Source organism: Ruditapes philippinarum, unplaced genomic scaffold, assembly GCF_026571515.1.
Source record: "Ruditapes philippinarum isolate M1 unplaced genomic scaffold, ASM2657151v2 ctg4196_1_1_1_1, whole genome shotgun sequence".
NCBI lineage: Eukaryota > Metazoa > Mollusca > Bivalvia > Venerida > Veneridae > Ruditapes > Ruditapes philippinarum.
Window position 1 is genome coordinate 70,407 of NW_026864495.1, and position 21,810 is coordinate 92,216.

Sequence of the window (21,810 nt, forward strand, 5' to 3'; positions counted from 1 at the left end):
ACTGAAAGTTGTTCATGCCCCTCAGAACTACCGTTTCGCGCAATAACAGTGTGTAAATATACTAAAGCAATTAAATATTGCAGGGTATCTTGAAAAAAAACATCATTATTTATAAATAAGAATGTTCGTAATGGAAAGGTTTGAAACCAGAAACGTCAAATGCGTTGTATATAGATAAGAAATGGGTGGAGTGCGGGTGTGTTGTTTAACTTGAGGAGAGGTAGAATATCTTAGGTTGGGGACTTCCGCCGAGTTCAAATACCAGTGCGCTATTCGGAGACATTTTTGTTAGAATAATTTAGTATTATATTTTATCATTGATAATACAAACTAAAGTTCAGGCTATTATGATATACTATCTCTTCAGTGTTTGGTAACAAAAGTAAGGCAATAATTATAATAAACTATACCTTTTCTCACAACTAGTAACTGCTGTTTATGAACATTAATTATGAGTGTCTTTTATTATCAGAAATAAACTTATGTCCTTCGAAGTTTCAGCTCTATTTTTATCATAACTGACATAATGTGTCTCCCTGGGGGTAGGGATGGAGGAATTAGAACGTGGGATGGGATAAGTCACACCTACATACCTGTTGAGACATAGCGCGGCATTTCAAATTTACTGAAGAAGCCGGATCTAAGAAAATTTCCCCTAGGCGTTTGAACATTAATTTCGACAGAGACATACACTAAATTGTTCAATAAATAGATATTTTAATAGACATTTTCAATAAAACATTTAAATTTTTTCAATTTAATGCGAAGGCTGAAAATACGTATTACATCATTTGACAGTACAATACCATAATCCTCCATCGTTGTATTCCAGACCACTTTTCGGCAATTACAATATGTCGTGAGACTAATACCACTGTAATGCAAGTAACTGTTTGATGTAATTTTACAACATTGACGATTTTACGTTAATTGCTTACCTTCAAAGGAACATGGAATAGCGCCAGGCACGCGGTATTGGAACGGGAACGCGTGACGACCACGTTGAAGGGTTTCTCGAGTGTCCCAGCGGTTTTGACTATTCACTGAAAATTGAAAATCAAACAGGACAAATAATCACAGGGGATAACCGGATATGAGCAAAAAATAAACTGATAAATGCATTAATAGATAATTTACTTGAATTTCATATAATCACTCTGCTATCAGGTCAATAAGAAGAACAGCTATGAGCATATTCAAATTTCGCAACAGATTTTGCAATAATCATAAGCTGTATTAGCTGTATTTTTTTTTGCTTGTTGTTGTTGTTTCTTTTCTCAGAAGGCTTCATTCTAAATTAAGATAATGTTATTTTGTATTGTACGATGCTATATTTCTTCATGTGTTGCCATCTTTGAATGAAGTTATTATTATTAATATGTATATTCAACAGATGTGTTAACTTCAACAAAATAATGCATATACATTACATCACAACGTTAAGTAGAATAATTACCATGCATTAGCATGATTATTAGCAGCATGCCTCCAGATTCATGCTAATAGTCTAGAAAATTTGTAAATGTATTTGAAAGTAAAATATTGTGAAGTGAACAAAAAAAATAATTTACACATTGCAAACGGCACTTACAATCAACGTAAATTACCAAACAAAGTTGTTAAATTATACAAAAATAACCCTTAATGCGTTAGTCACGCAATAGAAATATGGAGATAAATCCTGCAGAATCAGTTATTTATCGCACATAACATGTAAACTATTATCTAAATCTTCAATCTTTATACTTGTTAATAAAAAACTTTTTCAAAAGTTCGATTTTCTTGAAATATTTTGAGTCATCTGGAGGCATGTAGCTTTAATGGTAACATGCTCCTCAAAATCATAATTTCATTTCCTTTTAAAATCCCCATAGGTATAAACCATACTAGCTTCTTAAAGTTTACCTCTCCCCCATAGACAAAATCTGTCGTCAAAATATATTTCTTCTTTTTCATGCTCTATGTCTGTACGGTGCGGACCATTCTGCACAGTCTCATTCCATTTGGCCCTAGCAGCACCCCGGAATCGAACCTCTATTCCTGAAAAATAAGAGACAAAGATCAATAAAAGGGAGCGGCTGCTTGGTGGATAATATTGCTTCCTGTCAAGTATTGGATTGTTGTCCAAGTCAAACTTGACTTTTGACTATGTCTGGCAACATGGCATTAATAATACTTAAAGTGGACCTGGAATGAATTATTGAACTCCCGATCAACTAATGACCTAAAATAAATATATGCCAAAACTTTAAAGGGAAACATTGTGTACATTGTTGTTGTGAACACGCCCCAAAAATATAGGGCTTATAATACAGTCAATACGCCGCCAGAAACCGTCCATACGCCGCCAGAAACAGGTCATATAATACCGTCAATACGCTGCCAGAAATAGGGCTTATAATACCGTCAATATGCCGCCAGAAATAGGGCATATAATACCGTCAATATGCCGCCAGAAATAGGGCATATTATACCGTCAATACGCCATCAGAAACAGGACTTATAATACTTTCAATACGCTGCCAAAAACATGGTTAATTATACCGTCAATACGCTGCCAGAAATAGGGCTAATAATACCGTCAATACACCATCAGAAATAGGTCTCATTATACCGTCAATAAACCGCCAGAAATTGGGCTTATAATACCGTCAATACGCCGCCAAAAATAGGGCTTATAACACCGTCAATACGCCGCCAAAAATAGGTCTTATAATACCGTTAATACGCCGCCAAAAATAGGGCTTATAATACCGTCAAGACACCGCCAAAAATAGGGCTTATAATACCGTCAATACGCCGCCAAAAATAGGGCTTATAATACCGTCAATACACCGCCAGAAATAGGGCTTATAATACCGTCGATACGCCGCCAAAAATAGGGCTTATAATACCGTCAATACACCGCCAAAAATAGGGCTTATAATACCGTCGATACGCCGCCAAAAATAGGGCTTATAATACCGTCAATACACCGCCAAAAATAAGGCTTATAATACCGTCAATACACCGCCAAAAAATAGGGCTTATAATACCGTCGATACACCGCCAGAAATACGAATAGATTACGTTGTGTCGTAACTGCTAGTTCTGCTGTTTCAGATTGAACTCCTCAATTATCTATTATTATCTTACATGTCATAGCAAGCAACAATTTCGGTTTTGTTTATTCCCTACATAAATGCAACTGAGTATAGATTTTAATTTGTTAGATCAGCTCTAAATGAAATACGAAATAGTATGTTTAGACATGTCTGAACAATAATGTACCTATTTGACCTTACAGGGAACAAGTTAATTGAAACATATCAAATCCTTTAGGACCGAGATCAATTTAATATTATCATTTATAATAGACAAATTAGTTATATATTCTATTAACTGAAGTCTGGTCAACTTCAAATTTCATTTACAATAAAAGAAAGCAATTGGAGTAGTCTAAATGTTGTCTGGAGGGATTGAGAATGACTACGTGATGTTTATTAAAATGCAAATATACAGTGCAACCTTTGTAAAGCGGTCCTCTGTGGAGCATTTACCTCTACATCAAAAGGTTTAACCTCTCTAAAGAAACTTCTTCTCAGCAAAAAAAAAAATAATTAATGAATAATAAAAAAAACAAAACACACACACACATAAACACAAAAAAAACCACACACATCAAAAACATAACAAAACAAAAACCCACAAAAACCCAATCACACAATCAAACAAAGCATAATGAAAAACCGTAAAAGTATTTGTCCCTTCAAAAACTATATAAAACTGTATATAATGTATAATATATCAGCTTACAAACGAATCTATATTCTATCTATATTGTCTTCTATGTTTTATTATTATTAATATTAATATTATTATTATTGTTGTTGTTTTTGTTTTTGTTGTTGTTGTTGTTGTTGCTGCTGCTGCTGCTGCTGTTGTTGTTGTTTTGTACTTCTGCCAAAGCCTGAGCATCGCAGTGACCTATTTCTTTTATATTTTTGCATATTTGATTTACTCATGTTGTTTGTAAATTATACATACTGATTGTTATTGTAAATAAATTGAAATTTAATTGAAAGGTGAAAGATGCTCTGCCGAGGTTTCACTGTAGTAATAATGAAATATTCAACGCAGATGAACATGTTGCTTCATTTTGTGATAAATACGTCGCTTCCTCGTCTCGTATTGATCCAGCATTCTGTATTTAATTTACAGAACTCATAGAAATGTGATTTGTGTTTGTAATTTACAATACTTCTCACACGAACCGGTGTCACTCTGCTATCACCGTGTGACAGCCAATTCTTTCCGCTATTTAACGACTTTGGGTCCCCTATCTCTATGTTAACTTTTACCACGCAAAATATTAAGGATTGGAGCAGTACTTCGAGCCGCTTGCAGAAATCATGATCACAAAATAGACAAATATCGTTTTTTTCGCCGATTATTACATTTTTCATTCATTATCATACATAAATCAGTGTTAAAACTTTTAAAGTTCATTCCGTATGGTGAAAAGGCGAGATTTTAGTATTTAAACATTCAAGCGTCTTGTCCGGTATGTACCGGAATACGATATTAAGTGTGGTGCTCCAATCCTTTTTTTAGTCTCACTCATATTTTAAATGGACTTGCCTTGCTATCAATCAGGACAAACTGTTAATAATTAAAATTGAATTAAAAGAAGTAAGCACTGACTTAAATGCAAACCATGCAGACCATGATGAGATATTGCAGAAAATGTTTAGTTAATATATGGGGAATCCGTGGCCATTGAATTCAAACCAGTTGTCCCCTCCCCACCGCTGTGGGTTTGAATCCCGCAAAGTGGATTTAATAACTTTAATAATATCTTATTGCATATATAGATATGCATCAATACATTTACATCAACAAAATTACAATATACAAAAGGGTTGGGCCAAAAGTTTTTACAACATTATCGTGGGGGCCTTCCCCTAAGTTGATCTGTGTGAGGAAGCTTACCAGCTAGCTTAAGGTGCGTAGTATTATACTCAGGTGCCCATTCGTGTTTGATATAATGCACGGAGGGCCACCTGAGGTCTTCCTTCACCAGTTTAGCTAGAAAGTGGCCATGTGACCTATTATGTGTTGGTATGACGTGCAACACATCCAACTTAAGAAAAGTATAATTATAACATAACTGGTAAAGGGTTTGGTCAGCATGCACCTTGTGCAATGTGCAGTGTTATAAAGGGCTATTATCTACCGGCTGGTCAGTTACAGCTATTTGGTATTGAAATCGCATAAAATATCAACAACCCTTAACAGCTCTGAATTCAAAGTCAATAACAAATTTTGGCAAAAAAAGGGCTATAACATTATTTAATCAGTGATTTCTTTGTACCTCGATCGAAGTGTTCTATAATAAAAGACGGAACATCAACATATCTGGTAAAAAGTGATCCCTCGGAAGCATTAAAATCAACAAAATGACATAAAAATTGTAGACTCGGTTTGATTGAGTCTGTACATGAGGGATAATGAAGAAGTGCTACATCCCTCACGCATGTTAGCTCTACTTTTTTTCTGCAAGACGTTAGCTTGTACATGCACAGTGACTAAGCCATCTAAAGAACGCGGCAAGAGATAAAATAAAGAGATTTGTCTCGTTTGTTTTCTTACATGGTTTCTTCACGAACAGTAGTGATACAGATGAGTACGTTTAATCAATTCCAGGCAGCAGCCGAGTAGAAGAATGAATATAAATCTTTGTAATTTCGAGGACATTAATGTGTTATACTGTATATCACAGCGAGATAAATCAAATCATGAAGCACAATAGAAGCATAAGGCTAAAAGTGAAATTATGTTCTGTATGTTCTGTTCCTTTTTTATATAGGCACAGTCTACGAGATCTGGAAACACAAGAAAAAAACACAATCTTACACGGGAAGATACGAGAATCTGATTAATGGAGGGCATCTTTTTCGCACTTTTCTTTTTGCAAAGATCAAAAGAATGTTTCGATACACTGTACAGTGAAAGAGGAAACAAATTTTTTCTCTTTTTTTGGGGGGGGGGGTATTTGTTGTCTTGTTGGTTTTCTTTTGTTGATGTTTTTTTCGTTTTTGATTTTGTATTTTGTGTGTGTATCTTTATTTTTTAATTTTATTTCTATGTTGATCTCCATCCACATTTGAAAAACGCTATTGACTTTAACAAAATTAATGCTTCTCAGAACGTTTGTAAATTTTACAAACAGGCTGTTCAGAAACTAACGACTACAGTTCAGAATGCTTTTCTGGTCATAATTTTGAATTTATTCGTGTTATATTTAGATTTATAAGCAATCTGTCACTACATTTCTTTTCTTCCTTTATTGCAAACATTCTTTAACGGTTACTCTGCTGGTAGCTGCAAAATCTAACAGTGCTATTTGTATCAGTGAAGACCAAAAACAGTCGGCAATGTCCGCACCGTCTGATGATGGTCTGCGCTGCTCTCTTTTGTGTCAGAAGATTTTAAAATTTGAAATATTCCCACAAAACAATTAATAAATCTGTTTAGATTATCAGTGACAACTTCATTTATTATTTTTGCCGATTGATGCACAGATTAAGTAGTGTATATAGTCTAACAAATTGTACTGCGCGTTTAGTTTTTTTTTGTTTTTTTTTTTTTTTTTTTTTTTTTTTTTTTGGGGGGGGGGCAGTATCTCTTACATTCTGCCTCAGAACAAAAATATCTTACAATTAACTGAGCACGTCTAGAACGAAATGGTAGAGTAAATCAAGTATTTCTGTTGCCTTTATGCGTTGCCAACACACAATAAATTATACGGGTATTTGGGAAGAACTGAAATATTATGTCTATATTGAATTTCATGGCTCAACGGCGATTCCAAGCATTTTTGGAAATTTACTACAATATCTGCACGCCTATGACCCTCCCACGAATATTCCCGAATTGAGAAGAAAAGGCGGAAAGATATTTAACAATGAATATTGCCTCTATAGCTTTTCTTACAAGGTTTCTTCAGAAATGGTAATACAGATAAATAGGATTAATCAATTCTAGTCAAGAGAAGAAGAGTAGAAACATGCATATAAATCCATATAATTTCGATGACATTAATGTGTAATATTTCACGGCGAGATGAATAACAATAGAGGGATACAGACTAGAAATAAAATTTCATTTACAGAACAAAAATGAAAGGATGGAAAAGTAGAAAAAAAATCGAATTTAACCTCAGTGATTTCATTCTCTAACTTGTAACAGCATGAAAATTAGCTTTTTTTTGTTTGGTTTGTTTAATGCGCACGATCAAATTTGGCGCCACACAAATCTTACCTCATACATTTGGAGCAGGGTAAAGTCTAACATAGGACTCAAGTAATGTCGAACCTATTTTTATTAAGTCGCCTCTTACGGTCACGTTAGGATAAACGATGCCTTTACCCTTAAAGGCAACTACTAGCCAGACATAAATAAATGTAGATTAAAATGTAGATTAACATGCAAAGTTACTTCATGTGGATATCAAAATGTTTTATATATAAGCCAAAACATGACCTTAAAAGTAAATTATATTTCATTTGAGTTTCATTTGCCTTTCCTGACATATTTGACAAAAAACTCAACTATTGTTAACGTAAAATGCAAAGCAAATGATATCAAAGATATTAATCAATAGTTGAAGACTGTATAAAAAAAAGTGATACAAAATATTTCTCATTGCCCTTGAACTTCAACCAATAGTAAAAGGTCTATACAGTTTGCCTACATACCAAATATCGAAACAAAAATAATAACGAAGAAGTAGATTTTTAAGCTTGGTAAATTTGAATTAATTGACCTTAAACCCTACGCCAAGGTGAAGTCCGTTCATTGAACTTGAATATGAAAATAAAGTCCATATATTAAAGCTTTCAGAGAAAAAGTAGTTAAAGGTTGTTTTTAATGAAAGAGAACTTAATCACATACATCTCATAACCGGTGGCCCATAAATGAAGGCTCTTTGAGAAAACGGTGAAGGGGACGGATCGACGGGACGACAAACAGAAAGACAGCAGGGCTATGGAATAGAGACTACCATATTTCTTCACACAAAAAGTATCAGTTATTGTTTTATATTTTTTTACAAAAAAAGAACGAAAAAAAAATTAAAGATTATTTCATAACAAGACCGTGATGGCATACTGATAATTTGTTGGTAATTAATAAAATAGAATTCATTGACAGGCAATATGTTAATAAAGGATTGATTAGCCTTTAAGGTCAGACGGTGGCGATGACCCAAAGTCATCTTTACAAGACACTCTTCTCTGTAAATTGAATTAATTTCTCTAAAAGAGAGAACGAGAGAACTCGTTTCTTGATTTACGCCGTCTTCTCCCCGAGTGTTGCTTTTTATCCAGTATTTATTTTTTAATTAAGTAAATGTGATTCATTCTTGTGTTCTACTAGTAAATTGTATGAAATGTCTTTCCAAGACAGAGACATGCTTCTCTACTCATGGCATGGATAAATTTCAATTTTTCTAAGACCGTTTCCCAAAGAATAAGAACGTTTCCCGGATAATCTTAGTTCGACGAAAAATAGATCGAAAGCACTTTATAAATGTTGTGTGAACAAACGTTTCCTAAACAAAAATAAAAAAGAATAAAAACGTGTACCGAAGAATCTTAAGTTCGACGATAGATAGATAAAAAAAAACTTTTCCTACGTAAAACAATAAGAAAGAACAAGAACGCTTCCAAAGAATCTAAGCTCAACGGAAAATAAATAGAAACATTTAATGGTTGTGTGAACCACCCTTTCCTACGCTGAAAAAGGAAATATGATTTTGGGTAATAGAATATGGAATGTACTTTGTATAAACATAACTGTAACCACTGTACACCTAGAGGCACTTAATTTTTCAGTATAAAATGGTTATTTGTGAACGGATTTGGTTCAACTTTTGAGCGTACAAAATTCAACATATCATACTTATTTCTTAGAATCTTATTTACAATTCATTGACAGGAAACTAGAGAAAATTACAAGACAAATATGCTACTGCAAAATGAAAAATCACAGAATGGCTGTAAATATCGTAACAAAATGAAAAGTCTCTGAATCCCACTTAATTTGTATGTTAATCAGTTTTTATACTTTGTGTGTCCTCTCATGGTTATGACGTAGTTCTCATAAGGCTTTGGGAATATTTCTCCATTCCTGAATAAGGGCTTCCCCGAGTTCCAGCCACTCCTGCATCCCAAGTCACCAGATCTAAACATCACACTGAATTGAACAGGCGTGTGAGAAGCGACCAGAAGCCTCTCGCAATTCGCTGGAACTCGAGCAAGCCCTTGTTTAGGAAAAGAGAACTGTGAAGCAGAGGTGTTACGTTGTTAATACCAAGTGGGAGGACATATACAATGTGTTAGAACTGGTAATACAGATTTAGTGGAATGCAGAGAATGTTCATTTTGTTACGATTTTTTTCTTAAACAGTCTACGAATCTAGTAAAACATGAAACAAAATCGCACGAAATTTCATTCCTACGAAATAAGGCGAACTCACAGAAGCGTTGCACAACTCATATTGTTAATTGCACGATTATTATTTTTATTGGTAAATAGAAAATATTCTTCTTCTGTTAGCCAACATTGTTATGATTTCTTTATTCAATATTAAGTGATTGTCTTGACGACAGAAGGCCAAACACAATATTGATCATACAATAAACTATAAGGGAAGACATTGTCAATAACCCTTGTCCATCTTGTGACGGGATTTCTCTCCTCATTATCGAAAAAAACACCCATTACGTTGGTGCAAATTGCTAAGTTATTGAACATGAATAGATTCTACATTCGCTTGGCCATTGGTGAGACAGACATTAATGTATTTATTACTCAATGTTCAAAGTAAAAACTTTTTGTAACTATATGACACTCATACTTGAATATTGTTAGAAATAAAATCCATTTTAGTTTACTAAATATATAAAATATTTAAAATGACACTTAAATCATTCTAAATCAATCCATTGTTACATTTTGTTCCAAGAATTCCTTCTGTGTAAAATATGTAAATCGCGTATAGGTGTATTCTTGTGCGTCTTTGTGTACACGCATCATGAAAATTATTTGTCTTTTTTCAATATTCGGTTAATTTAAAAAAGCTATTTTAATGTGAAACATTTCAAAATAGTTCAAAAGAATTACTTTGTATTGCTTCGTAATCGGAAATGATGCACTCTGTTCGTTTCTTTTCGGGGAACCTTATTAGTTTTGGTAAAACTGTATTCAAAAACAAAGCGAAAATAAAATGCAAAAACAACAAAAAACACCAACAAAGGAAAATAAACAACAACAAATAAACAAACAAAGAATCGAACTAAGTTTTGCAAACCGTATAAAATAATCTTAATAACCTGTCAACATTCTTTATATTCAACATTTCTTGCCCTTTACGCATTCGAGAGTTCGATATATCTTTTGGCTCATGCGCTGGAACCATATCAAGAAAAATTGTAATTGGATAATATCCACGAGACGAGAGAATACGCATATTTGTCAATGAGTGACACATCAGCCAATTTTCCCGTCCAATACAAGAATTACATTTCACTAAATTAAGAAAATGACTGCTACTACGCAAGAAAAGAAACCGAGCATAAACTATATCACATTGTAAACAAATATTTTTCTCATTGCTATTGTTTCGTTTACTTAACACACAATTAAATAAACTGAATTTTAGAGTGGTTCAATAAAGTTATAGCTTCCAAAACAATCGAGCTTAAATAAATTGGTATAAACTAGATCAATTGAATATTGGATAGATATGAGGCCAAAGGCATATGTACCCTTTACCAAAACAGCTTAGAAATATTTTATATTTATATATTTTAAGTTTATGGTAATCTAATTCATTTCCTTTTACAAATAAATCTGTCATTAAAAACAAGCCAGTGGTAACTTTTAAATGTCAATAAAAAACTGCTTAAAGGTACAACTGAAAACTAAGGACTTTTGCACAATTTCTATACACACGTTTGAAGGAGATAACTATCTTGATGCCATACACGATTAAAAACCCAATTAGATCATGTTTATAGCAAAATACAAAATTAGTGCTTTAAAGTTAAAATATGAGGCTGGCAGTGTGCAATAATCGGTAAAACATGTAAACATTTTGAATCTGTTAAAGACGAGGATGAAGTTCAATTTTTGCTTCTTCACAATGAAGGAAGTTTGTTTTTGTTCAGAATATCACAATGAAAGAAGTTCGTTTCACTGTTTAGTTCTTTGTTCAAAATATCACAAATTACGAAACTCATTTCTTTTTTACTTTGCTCCAAAATATCTAAATGAAAGAAGTTCATTTTTGGTACATTGTTCAAAATATCACAATGAAAGAATTTTTTTGTACTTTGTCCAAATATCGCAATGAACAAAGTTCATTATTTTGGAACTTTGTTCAAAATATCACTGTGAAAATGAAAGAAGTTCATTTTTTAATAAGATACCATTTAAAATCTAAAAGAACTGTTAATCTTTATGTAACAATAATATTTACTTTTCTTTCTGTTAGATAATGATTCAGTCACCGGCTCCTTTGCAAATTTTATGAAAAACTGTGATATCTTAACATTAAAAAAACTTGATGTAATTTTTTTTCAAAACTATTGATGTGATTTTATCCAAACTTGGAATGAAATATGTACCAAGTCTTAGCATTTAAAATGCTCAAAATCAATTATTTGAATCATTATGGAATGCATATTTGCCTCTTCTTGAGAGTAAAAATTATTTTCATTCCCGATGCCTAATGTGTCATTAATTAAGGACTTAATTCAACTAAGGTATCCAATGGTTTACTCAGACAATAGAAATTTGTAGGTGACGAAATGCTAAAAATGAAGTATTAAATCGCCAACCGAGGACGTCTTGGCAGCTGGTTGGGGTCATCTACTGTATTACAATTGACACAACAGGAAAAGAAAAACCACCGAGTCTGTAACAATACTAATTATTGTTGTTGTATTAATGCGTCATCACTGAGTTACAAGCCATTATTTCCGACTTTGTATATAGATAGTGTTTATCACTAAAACCAAGAGATTAATGTTTTATGAATAACCTCATCAAGCTCGTTATTACTGTCATGATTCTTCTTTTATTCTATATTAAGTGATTGTTCGGACAGCAGGAGGTCAGTTGTATTATAAGCAATATTGATCTTGCTATAGGATGCTATAAGTAGAGACTAGTCACTGACTCTCCAGTCTGCCTTGTGACCAGATTGTTCTATGAGAATATTGAAAACCTTGTCACCCAATTATGCTTATGTAATTGTCAGGCCATGAATTGTAAATAGAACATTTATTACTCTACCTATTATTATATCATCATTATACAGATATTCATAGTAGAGCTTAGAATTATGTTTATACATGTATGTGGGCGAAGTGCAATGCAGCATTTGCTGACATGCATATTATAACTCTGAAACGAATAAATTTCAACTCCCTTAGATGGGGGGAAATTGAGTTAGTTTTATAATATTTAAATAATGTTTTTAGAGCATGTTTAGCTAGTTGCTACTACTTGATCTTAGTAGCACTAAATGTGTAATAATTTGTCACAAAAGTAGAAGCAAAATGTAAACAAAGTAGTATTTTGACTTTCATGAATAAAAAATAGTTAATCACTATAATTGCCAAATAAAAGCAACAGAAGAAAAAGATGGTTCAGGTAAATGGTCAATGTGTAACTGTTTGGAAACTGTAAAAGTACACCGAAAATAAAGAAAAATCATTTGAGAAACAAAAGTAAAAGCATTTCTGGGGCAAAATGGGTTTTTAGACGAAAAAGAGTTGTTTCACTGTAGAACGTAAGACTGTATTTTTTGCTATGTGTTATACAACATTTGCCTAACAGACACAAAAGAATATTATGAGTTTAGAACTGTGTTTAATAATTGAATTAAGGAAGTTTTACGACAGCTGAGTTTCGAATTGTGATTTTGTTCTAAGTATTTACAGCGTTTTCTTAACAGAAAAGCAAAAAATAAGAATATTATCAGTTGAGTTTGGAACTGTGATTTTGTGCTAAGCATTTAACACCACTTACAGAACTGATCAAAGAGAGTATATTTGAGCTTAAACGTTTATTTTTTGGTATCTACATACATGTAACATACTATAATATATTAAGAATGTGTATCAAAGTTGAGCTATTTTGTGTTTTGTGCTAAGTTTATTACAGCAAAACATTTATATAGATTAAGTAAATAAAAAGTTGATGTAGATGGCTTGTTAATATTTGTTACATGTTGTTTGTTTTTGTGTGTTTGTTTTTTCCGTGCTACTGAACCAATGAAATGAAAACCCTGAAGTGATTACATGCATTATTGGTTTAAAAGCTCTGCATTTTATTAAATGGATTCCCTAACGCATACTTAACTTTCCATTTCCATTTACAACTATTTACTTAATGACTGATATATTAAACATTCCTCTTTGATGCTGATATTTGGAATGGGTACTGGAAGAACTTAAAAGATAAAAGCAGCATAATAAAACTGATCTTTTTCATATTTCTTATATCATTATAATTATGATATCAAATAACATAATTTCTCAATTACTCGATTGTTTGTTGTTGTTTTTTGTATGTTTTGTTTTATTGTGTTAGTTTTTGTTGTTGTAGATGTGGAAGAAAGCAAATAAATCCGTATAAATTCTTCAATATGTGACAGACGGATAGATTATATAATTTGTCTTGTCCAGTGTACGAATTACATTGACATTATTCCCATCCAAGGGTATATAACAAGTGAACAGGTGAAAAAGTCAAAATAAATTTTCATTTCTCCAAAATTCCTTTCAATTTTATCATTTATTTCAGCATGAAAGATAAATAACTCACGCGGCTCAATGAAATTTCAAAAATTTTAGACAGATATATGTTTTATGACTTTTATCCGAAACTTTTTCACTGATAGATTATAGATCCGTATAAATTCTTCAATATGTGACAGACTGATAGATTATATAATTTTTCTTGTCCAGTGTACGAATTACAGCGACATTATTCCCATCCAAGGGTATATAATAAGTGAACAGATGAAAAAGTCAAAATAAATTTTCATTTCTCCAAAATTCCTTTCAATTTTATCATTTATTTCAGCATGAAAGATAAATAACTCACGCGGCTCAATGAAATTTCAAAAATTTTAGACAGATATATGTTTTATGACTTTTATCCGAAACTTTTTCCAATATCAACTGTTGGTCACTCACAATTATAAAAGTCAATCCTTTGAAATAATATACTGTCATTTCTGTTCAACCTGACAATGAAAATGTAAGCATAATGTCACTTTAATAAAGAAACTGGCTTCCAGTTAAAGAAGAGACATACAGGAGAAGGATAAAGGCTCAACAGACCGTAGGATTTAGTTGTCTAACAATCAACATATATCCCTTGCAGAATTTACACATATTACTGGAATATGCGTAAATATTATAACTGTTGGTATTGGCCAATTAAGAGGATTGATCATGAGGTAGATCAAAATGGTCGGCAGTAGGTAGCATAGAGTGAGCATTTAGAAACTTACCATGTCCTGGAATAAATAGAATAATCGAGCACTCTAAAGCTGTCTATATTTAAGTCTTTCGGTAATGCATTATTTTTTCTTCATGAGTAATGATGGAAACTCCTCAATTTCTAATAATTTATTTTAGTCTTGCACAGCATTGGGGCTCCCCAAGAGTTTTTCAACATCCTTTTGATCCCAACTTACTAAATGTTTACATTTTTGTCGTTATTTTTCTGGAATTTCATTTATTACACAACACATTATCAGAGGGTAATTGGGAAATCTGTAACCTGTCATTGTGACTGTGGGAGGTCTGTACAACAAGTATTAAGAGATAGAACAAATCCTATCCTGTAAATCTAGTATTAAGTTGTACGAATTCAAGAAATAGTAGCCTTCACACATTAAGATTTGCTTGTACATTGGTGTTCTTCTTCAAAATCCTACCGTCTGTTGATGCCCTAAGGCATATTTCTGTGGTTAATATATATCTCATAATGAAGGATATTTAAACAATTGAATCAATTCCCAGACAATAAAAATGACGTATCAGCAAATGCGATATGGGGGCCATTGCAATCGTCTGACCTTAAATACCCAACTATATTTTTGTTACAGATTAACTTGTCATTGAACTGGTATATAAATGATAAACGTTAATTATCCAATCTCTCCCCAAAACCCGTTGTTGTATAGACAAATTTTATTTCTATTAAAACAGTTAATTCTCTTATAGAAGATTCTTTAAGGAGAGAAGTCAACTGTAGTATTCTATAAAGAGATTGTTAGCCCGTGTCTATCATTCAAAAATAGTCTTACATTTTTTTTCAAAGGCATATTAGGCATTAGAAATGAACATTTTATTCTTTCTGTAGAAATGGCGTTTTTATGTTTTATAATCATTTTTGTAATAATGAATTTAGAATATATGCTTATCAACTGAGACAAAAATAACACTAAATGGGAAATTATTTGTGAAAATAGCAGCAAAGTGTAAGCAACGTATTATTACCAAGTAAAACTTTCATAAAAATTACTAAATTAGCAAGCATGACTATACTTATAACCAAAATGCAAAAGAAGGAAACAATTAAGCTCATTTGTATGGTACAATAGTATTTGTTTGGACAGTGTAATTTTCCTATAAGAATGAGAGAGCCAGCGACACGAGCACTACGTGCACATTTTATAGACGCGGGAATACATGTACTAGTAGTATCATTTATAAAATATCAGCTCCGATGCTGGCTTAAATGCGTGCACGACCGTTGTTGTAGCGAGAATTTAACTTATTTGCCGTTTTAAAAATGACCAAAAATTGCCATTGATGGTTATTGTAAATGCTAAACACAAGTCCTAAGTAGATATCCGAATGCTACACTTTCTTGACGAACTTTATCAGTCTTGCAAAATACTCTTCCAAACAACAAAACATGAAACAAAAGAAGTGACACAAAGCAAAAATTGAAATTAAAGGACATGTTACATAAGGTTAATGTGTAGGACAAAGGGCCCAACAATATTTCCTTAATGTTAAATTGCCTTTTTCCAGACACAGTAGAAAATCTAAACATACACCATGCCCAATTTGTTTTTTATTATTGCCATGATTATGGGTTATTTTTCATTTCAATAATTTTAGCGCCATTTTTACTGTGCATATATTTGATCATAAGGGTGGTTGTTATATTGATAAAATCAAGACAGATGAATGTGCAAAATTGTATTTACATACCTGCAATTATTATAGGTAGTGATATCTGTACGACCAACGCACCCTTGATCCTTTGACCCGAGTAGAACACCAGTTCATCACTCTCTAGGTTCAAGTCTATAGCCGTTACCGCCATAACGGTCCAACAGTATTTGCACCACTGTCAAATTGACCGAGTTACGCCTCAAACGTTTTTGTAGTACCGCGAAAGTGACAGTGCTTGGTCCCAATATTGTCTTGAAGACCGTCAAAATTGACAGTTCTTGTCTATGTCCCAATATTGTCTTGAAGGCCGCCAAAATTGACAGTTCTTGTCTATGTCCCAATATTGTCTTGAAGGCCGCCAAACTGACAGTTCTGTGCCACAATATTGTATTAACCACCACCAAATTCACTTATACATATGCCTACGCAGAGTATGTACCAATCTTAAAATGTAATTATTAATATAAGGGCAGGAAATAGTGCCTGTTTCACGTTCACACCCCGGAATATGGATCACAATAATATTTGAACCACCGTAAAGGCTGATGTCTCAGTAGTATTTCCACGACCGTGACATAGTTTTATGTCTAATCTGTAGATATCCTATCTAATATGAAAACTATGTTAGTAAAACATACGTTAATGGGAATATCTCACGGAAAATATAGATCTATTTATTGCGTTAAGTCACGATGTAATGATTCTTTACTTATAAATGTGTGAAATTATTCATACACAGCGTCCATTATAGCGTCTTGATATAAATTTGACGTCATTATAACAGCAACATACTGTTTTAAAAGCCTAGTGGCTGGCAATACGTTATAATTTTCACGCTAGCATAGCATACGGTTGTATTTGTTTGTCAATTTGTTTACAGATATGATAACAAACGATTATGGCACATAACACGTGAAGATCAGTCAATATCTAATTTTGTGTCGCACTATTTTCTGAACTGATTTGTAAAGAGGTCAATTTCCGATTTAATAAGGCGTTTTACAACACGCTGATGCAAGTCTATTGACAATGAACACTGATTTAACAATAAATCAATTGATAGTGCTATTAATAGGAAGTGCATGTAAATTCCGCCTACAACATATAAGCGGAACAATATGATTCTGTACGAAAAGTAGAGCACATTTTTTATATTAATAACTCTCAATGAGCTATCATTAGCCCGTCTGATTTGGCAGACGCGTTGATTGCTGTCCCGGTGGAACGAGGGCAATATTGATATAAAATGACGGTAAACGGATCACTCCGGAGGTCAAACATTTACGCTGATGACATATGATGCCAAACGCATTCAACGTTTTATCACAGACATCAAACGAAATTACGCATTGTTTTGCTGAGACGGTAACTATATGCAAATATTGGCTCAGAAAACACCATTTTTTGTTGATACACTTGTAAAACACTGGCGATTAATCCATTCACTTTTTTTTCACATGAATAACATCGAAACACACAGAATTTTAAATTATCCGATATAGATCCACACTAGGCATCCCTCCTGCTATCGGCATAAAAACAGCTTGAATTTTAAAACACGACACTTTGTGAGACAACGCCTCGTATTTTCCCAGCTATTCGTTTCCTTGACAACATGGAAATATCACATCGGATTTCCATTTTCTACGACCATTTAAGTATAGCAATTACCCGAACCGTTACTGCCATGTATAAGGCCGTTGTTTTCTTGCCTTAAAAAAGGTCTAAAACAGAACTGTTTCCTTTAACAGTTATTCGTCATTGTTTCAGAGATGTGAAAAACGTATTTCCCTGTAAACGACGCCATAATAATATCGATCAGTAGAGAATTTCTTCCCATATTAACCAATGTATTCAACACATATCTGTGCTTCTGTCGTATGAACAGTGCGTATAGGGTCTGTCAGTATCGGCAATGAATATAAAGGCCAAATATTATTTGTAAAAAACCTATACAACGTACATTGGACGCTCGTATCGTTGTATTTCTGAGTCCAAAGCAAACATTCCTATTTTTGTAATAATGTGCAATAACAGAAATTTAATAACAGACATAACTGTAAGTGGTACTCGATCAGAAATATATTACCGGTAAATGAGCTATTTGTTACACTATAGGAGACATTGATTTTTGTTTGTAAAAGGTTGCGAATATTTAGATTCGCGAGCTGGCAGCGTATCAGGCAAATACCTAAAAGTTACTGTAAAAAAGGTTTTGTGTTTAAAGTGACAATATGCTAATGTTTTCGCCGTCGAGTTAAGTTTAATTAGTATTGTATATTTCAAAAGATCGATTTTTATAATGAAATAAATGATAATGAAAAATGACCATTTACACTTGGACGGACATAATGTCAATTTAACACGCATACGATCAGTTAAAGATGCATAAAATTATATTCATTTTTGTTTAAATTTTCAATAATTATGAAAATCAATCAATCAACCAAAACTTTTCAGTCATTTTTCTCCATCAAACAACACAAACAAAAAAAATAAAATACAGGGGAAGCTTATTTTATAAAATAACATTTTTAGATTTGTATATCTCTTGGGGACAAATGTTTTTTTCAAATCATTTTATAAACGATTTAATTCCGGCGTATTTTGAAGTGTATAAAATCTAAAAAATGATTAATATAATACATATAATTTAAATAATTCATGGAATAGTTTCTGTTATCGAACGATTAATGGCAAAAGCAATCTATCTAGGGAACGAGCACTCGGCGTTGGCGTAAATGTATTAAAGAAATCATTGAAATACGCATAATAATTATTGCATTGACAATTGTAGTACATGATATGGTCTTTGAAAGTCCCTGAATCAAGACGAGGCAGAATAATAACCGTGAGTACAGGCTACCACTCTTCCCTTACATTAAAGTGTATAAAGCTTTATCTCTTTATCCATGTAGTTTTAATAATAAAAATAAATAAATAAATACATATATTTTTATTTATTTGTTTTTGAACAGGCCGCTTCCTTTCGGGTTCGTAAAAAATCACTTAATTAACACTTGCATATGCATAGTGATATTACAACAGAAATAACCGCATCATATGACCATTTTACAAAGTGTCATAATTTTTTAAACAATTTGTTCGAAAAAAATTTACAATTAAATTTGAAAAAAGCTTTCCCAAAATTTTAAAAAAAAATCCCAAACTTATATAATTAAGTTTTTCAAGGTAAAAAAACATTAAACTAGTAAAACAAATTTTAAAAAATAAAACAGGGAAAAAAATTTCAAAATTTAAATTTAAAAATTTAAAATTTCCCGCGGGAAAGGGGCACCGAAATCATTTTGAAAAAATACAGGGGTACGGGCGAAAAACTCATTTTAAACAGACAAAATGGTAAATTTAAAATAAAAAGAAAATAAAAACATTTTTTACTGCGCAGCTCGCCCGAAGAAACTTTTTTTGCCATTTCCTTTATTTTCACGGGACAATTATATAAATTTTTGTCAAATCACAAAAGATTAGGGGTAAATAAAAATATCGTAAAAAGTTTTGTAGGAAATAGTATTGTGTTCTGTCTGGTGGGAAAAGTTTGAAATCAAAAAAAAAAAATTAGAGATTTTAAAGGGTTTTGGGGGATGGGACCAATCTATTTTTCCCAAAAGAAGAACATTTTTCAGCAGCGTTTAAAAAAAATTAAGAAAAGCATTTTCTTTCCCCTTTAAACATATTAAAATTTCGGGCCCTGAAACCCCAATTTGCCCGGTTAAAATTTGCTAGTTCTTTAACTTATAGATTTTTTTTTTACATCGGGTATTGAATTTTTTCTTGGTTTTTCCCTTTAAGGGAAAAATTGAGGCTTTTTGTCCCTTTTCGTTTTAAAGGGAAAAATTAAATAATTTTCGGCCTCTTTAAAAAGGGGTTTCAAAGTGGAAACCACTTGTATTCCCATCGTATGGGCTTTTTCATGCCGGAAAAGGGTTTTTAAAAAGTTACGGGGCATTTTCCCCCCCTTTCCGGGGCCGCCCCAAAAAGAAAACAGAAACAAAAACTTATTAGCGTTAAAAAGTTGATGATTTTCTCATTCAATGGTTTTATATTCCCCCATCGAAACCAAAAAAAATGGGAAAAAAAAGGGAATTTTTTTTGGGACTTTTCCGATCTCTCACATTCAGAACCGGGACTTTTTTTTCTTCTTTTTTTTTTTTTTCTTGCTCAAAGGAAAAAACCCCGATCTGTTGAAATTTTCCCTGCTCATCGCGAACAAATTTTGTTAAAAAAAAAGAACGGAAGCAAAAACCCCGATACACCCCTACTCTAGTGTTGACAAATACAATTTTGACCGTGTTTTCATTCAAGTCTGGTTAATTTGTCGACCGCGTCTCTCTTTTTTCCCCCAAAAAATTTTAAAAATATCCAAACATTAAAATTGGGGGTGCAGATCTAGATCAAAAGAGGGTTTTCCCCACTGGCAAAGGGGGGGATTAGAAAAACTTACATTTTGAATGGATTTGATCTATTTAAGCACTTGCTTTTAAAACTCAAACACATTTTTGGGGGGTGTTTTAAGGGAATTTTTTTAAATATTACAGGGATATCAGAAATGTATCTTTAAATTTTATTGTTTTTACAAATTTTTTGGGAACCATAGTAACCTTTTTTTAAAAGTAATTTAAAAAAATTTTTAAGGATACCATGAAAAAGGATTTTTAAAATTTTTAATAGACAGAATGACAGACGACGGACAGATTTGGGTGGGGTAGAAAATAAAAAACGACGTTTCATTTAATTTTTATAAGGGGCCTCTGTAAACAAAACAAGTACAATTTGACCTTTGCTTTGTATTTTTTGAGATATGGCATGTTCCCGATTCAAGATTTGGGCAGAATGGGAGACAAAAGACGGGCGTACGGATGAATAAATTCAAAAGATGTTTATAATTTCCATTTGATCTCATATCTTTATACCAAGTATTATCAATCTAACGTTACTCTACCCACGCCGGTATCTAGTTTTGTTCAGTTATCAATGGTTTTCATCATATCCGTTCCCATAGCAATCACAATGGAAAAGAATAATCCCAATATATTATGGCCCTATTTACCGTCAAACCAGCGTTTGTATTTTTCCAGCTATGACTCGGTTCAGAATCTGCCCTTCGTACTCTCCAGCAGGCGTTTGGAAAGTCAATGTTTTTACTTAAATGCCACCTCACATCTGATGCTAATATTTGTTAAAGATAAAAGGTTTTTCCTTAAGCACCAACATAGAACAAAACCATATTATCTGAACCAATATATGTATGAATTAAAAAGTTCATGTGATATAATGTTTTTTTAAAAAAAAGGGGGTGTGAATGTATTTTTTTAAATACGACCCATAACTTTATGTTTGTTAATCAAAATTTTGAAAGCATGTTCGCCAATATTCATAAATCTAACTTATAGTGTTTAAAATAACAAGATGAAAATTATACGTAATGTAGATGGTCATATGTTTGAATATTAAGTTTAATTTTTTAATTTTATAAATAATTTTCACTATTTCTGTAATTATTTTATTTAACAGCTCTTGCTTTTATTTCTAATTGAAA

At 32.5% G+C, this 21,810-nt stretch overlaps 1 pseudogene; it reads right to left on the reverse strand.

Annotated features, from left to right (window-relative positions):
• Positions 1–18,176, reverse strand: part of LOC132725795 (arrestin domain-containing protein 2-like) — a 28,670-nt pseudogene extending 10,494 nt beyond the window's left edge.
• Positions 18,177–21,810: the final 3,634 nt, after the last annotated feature.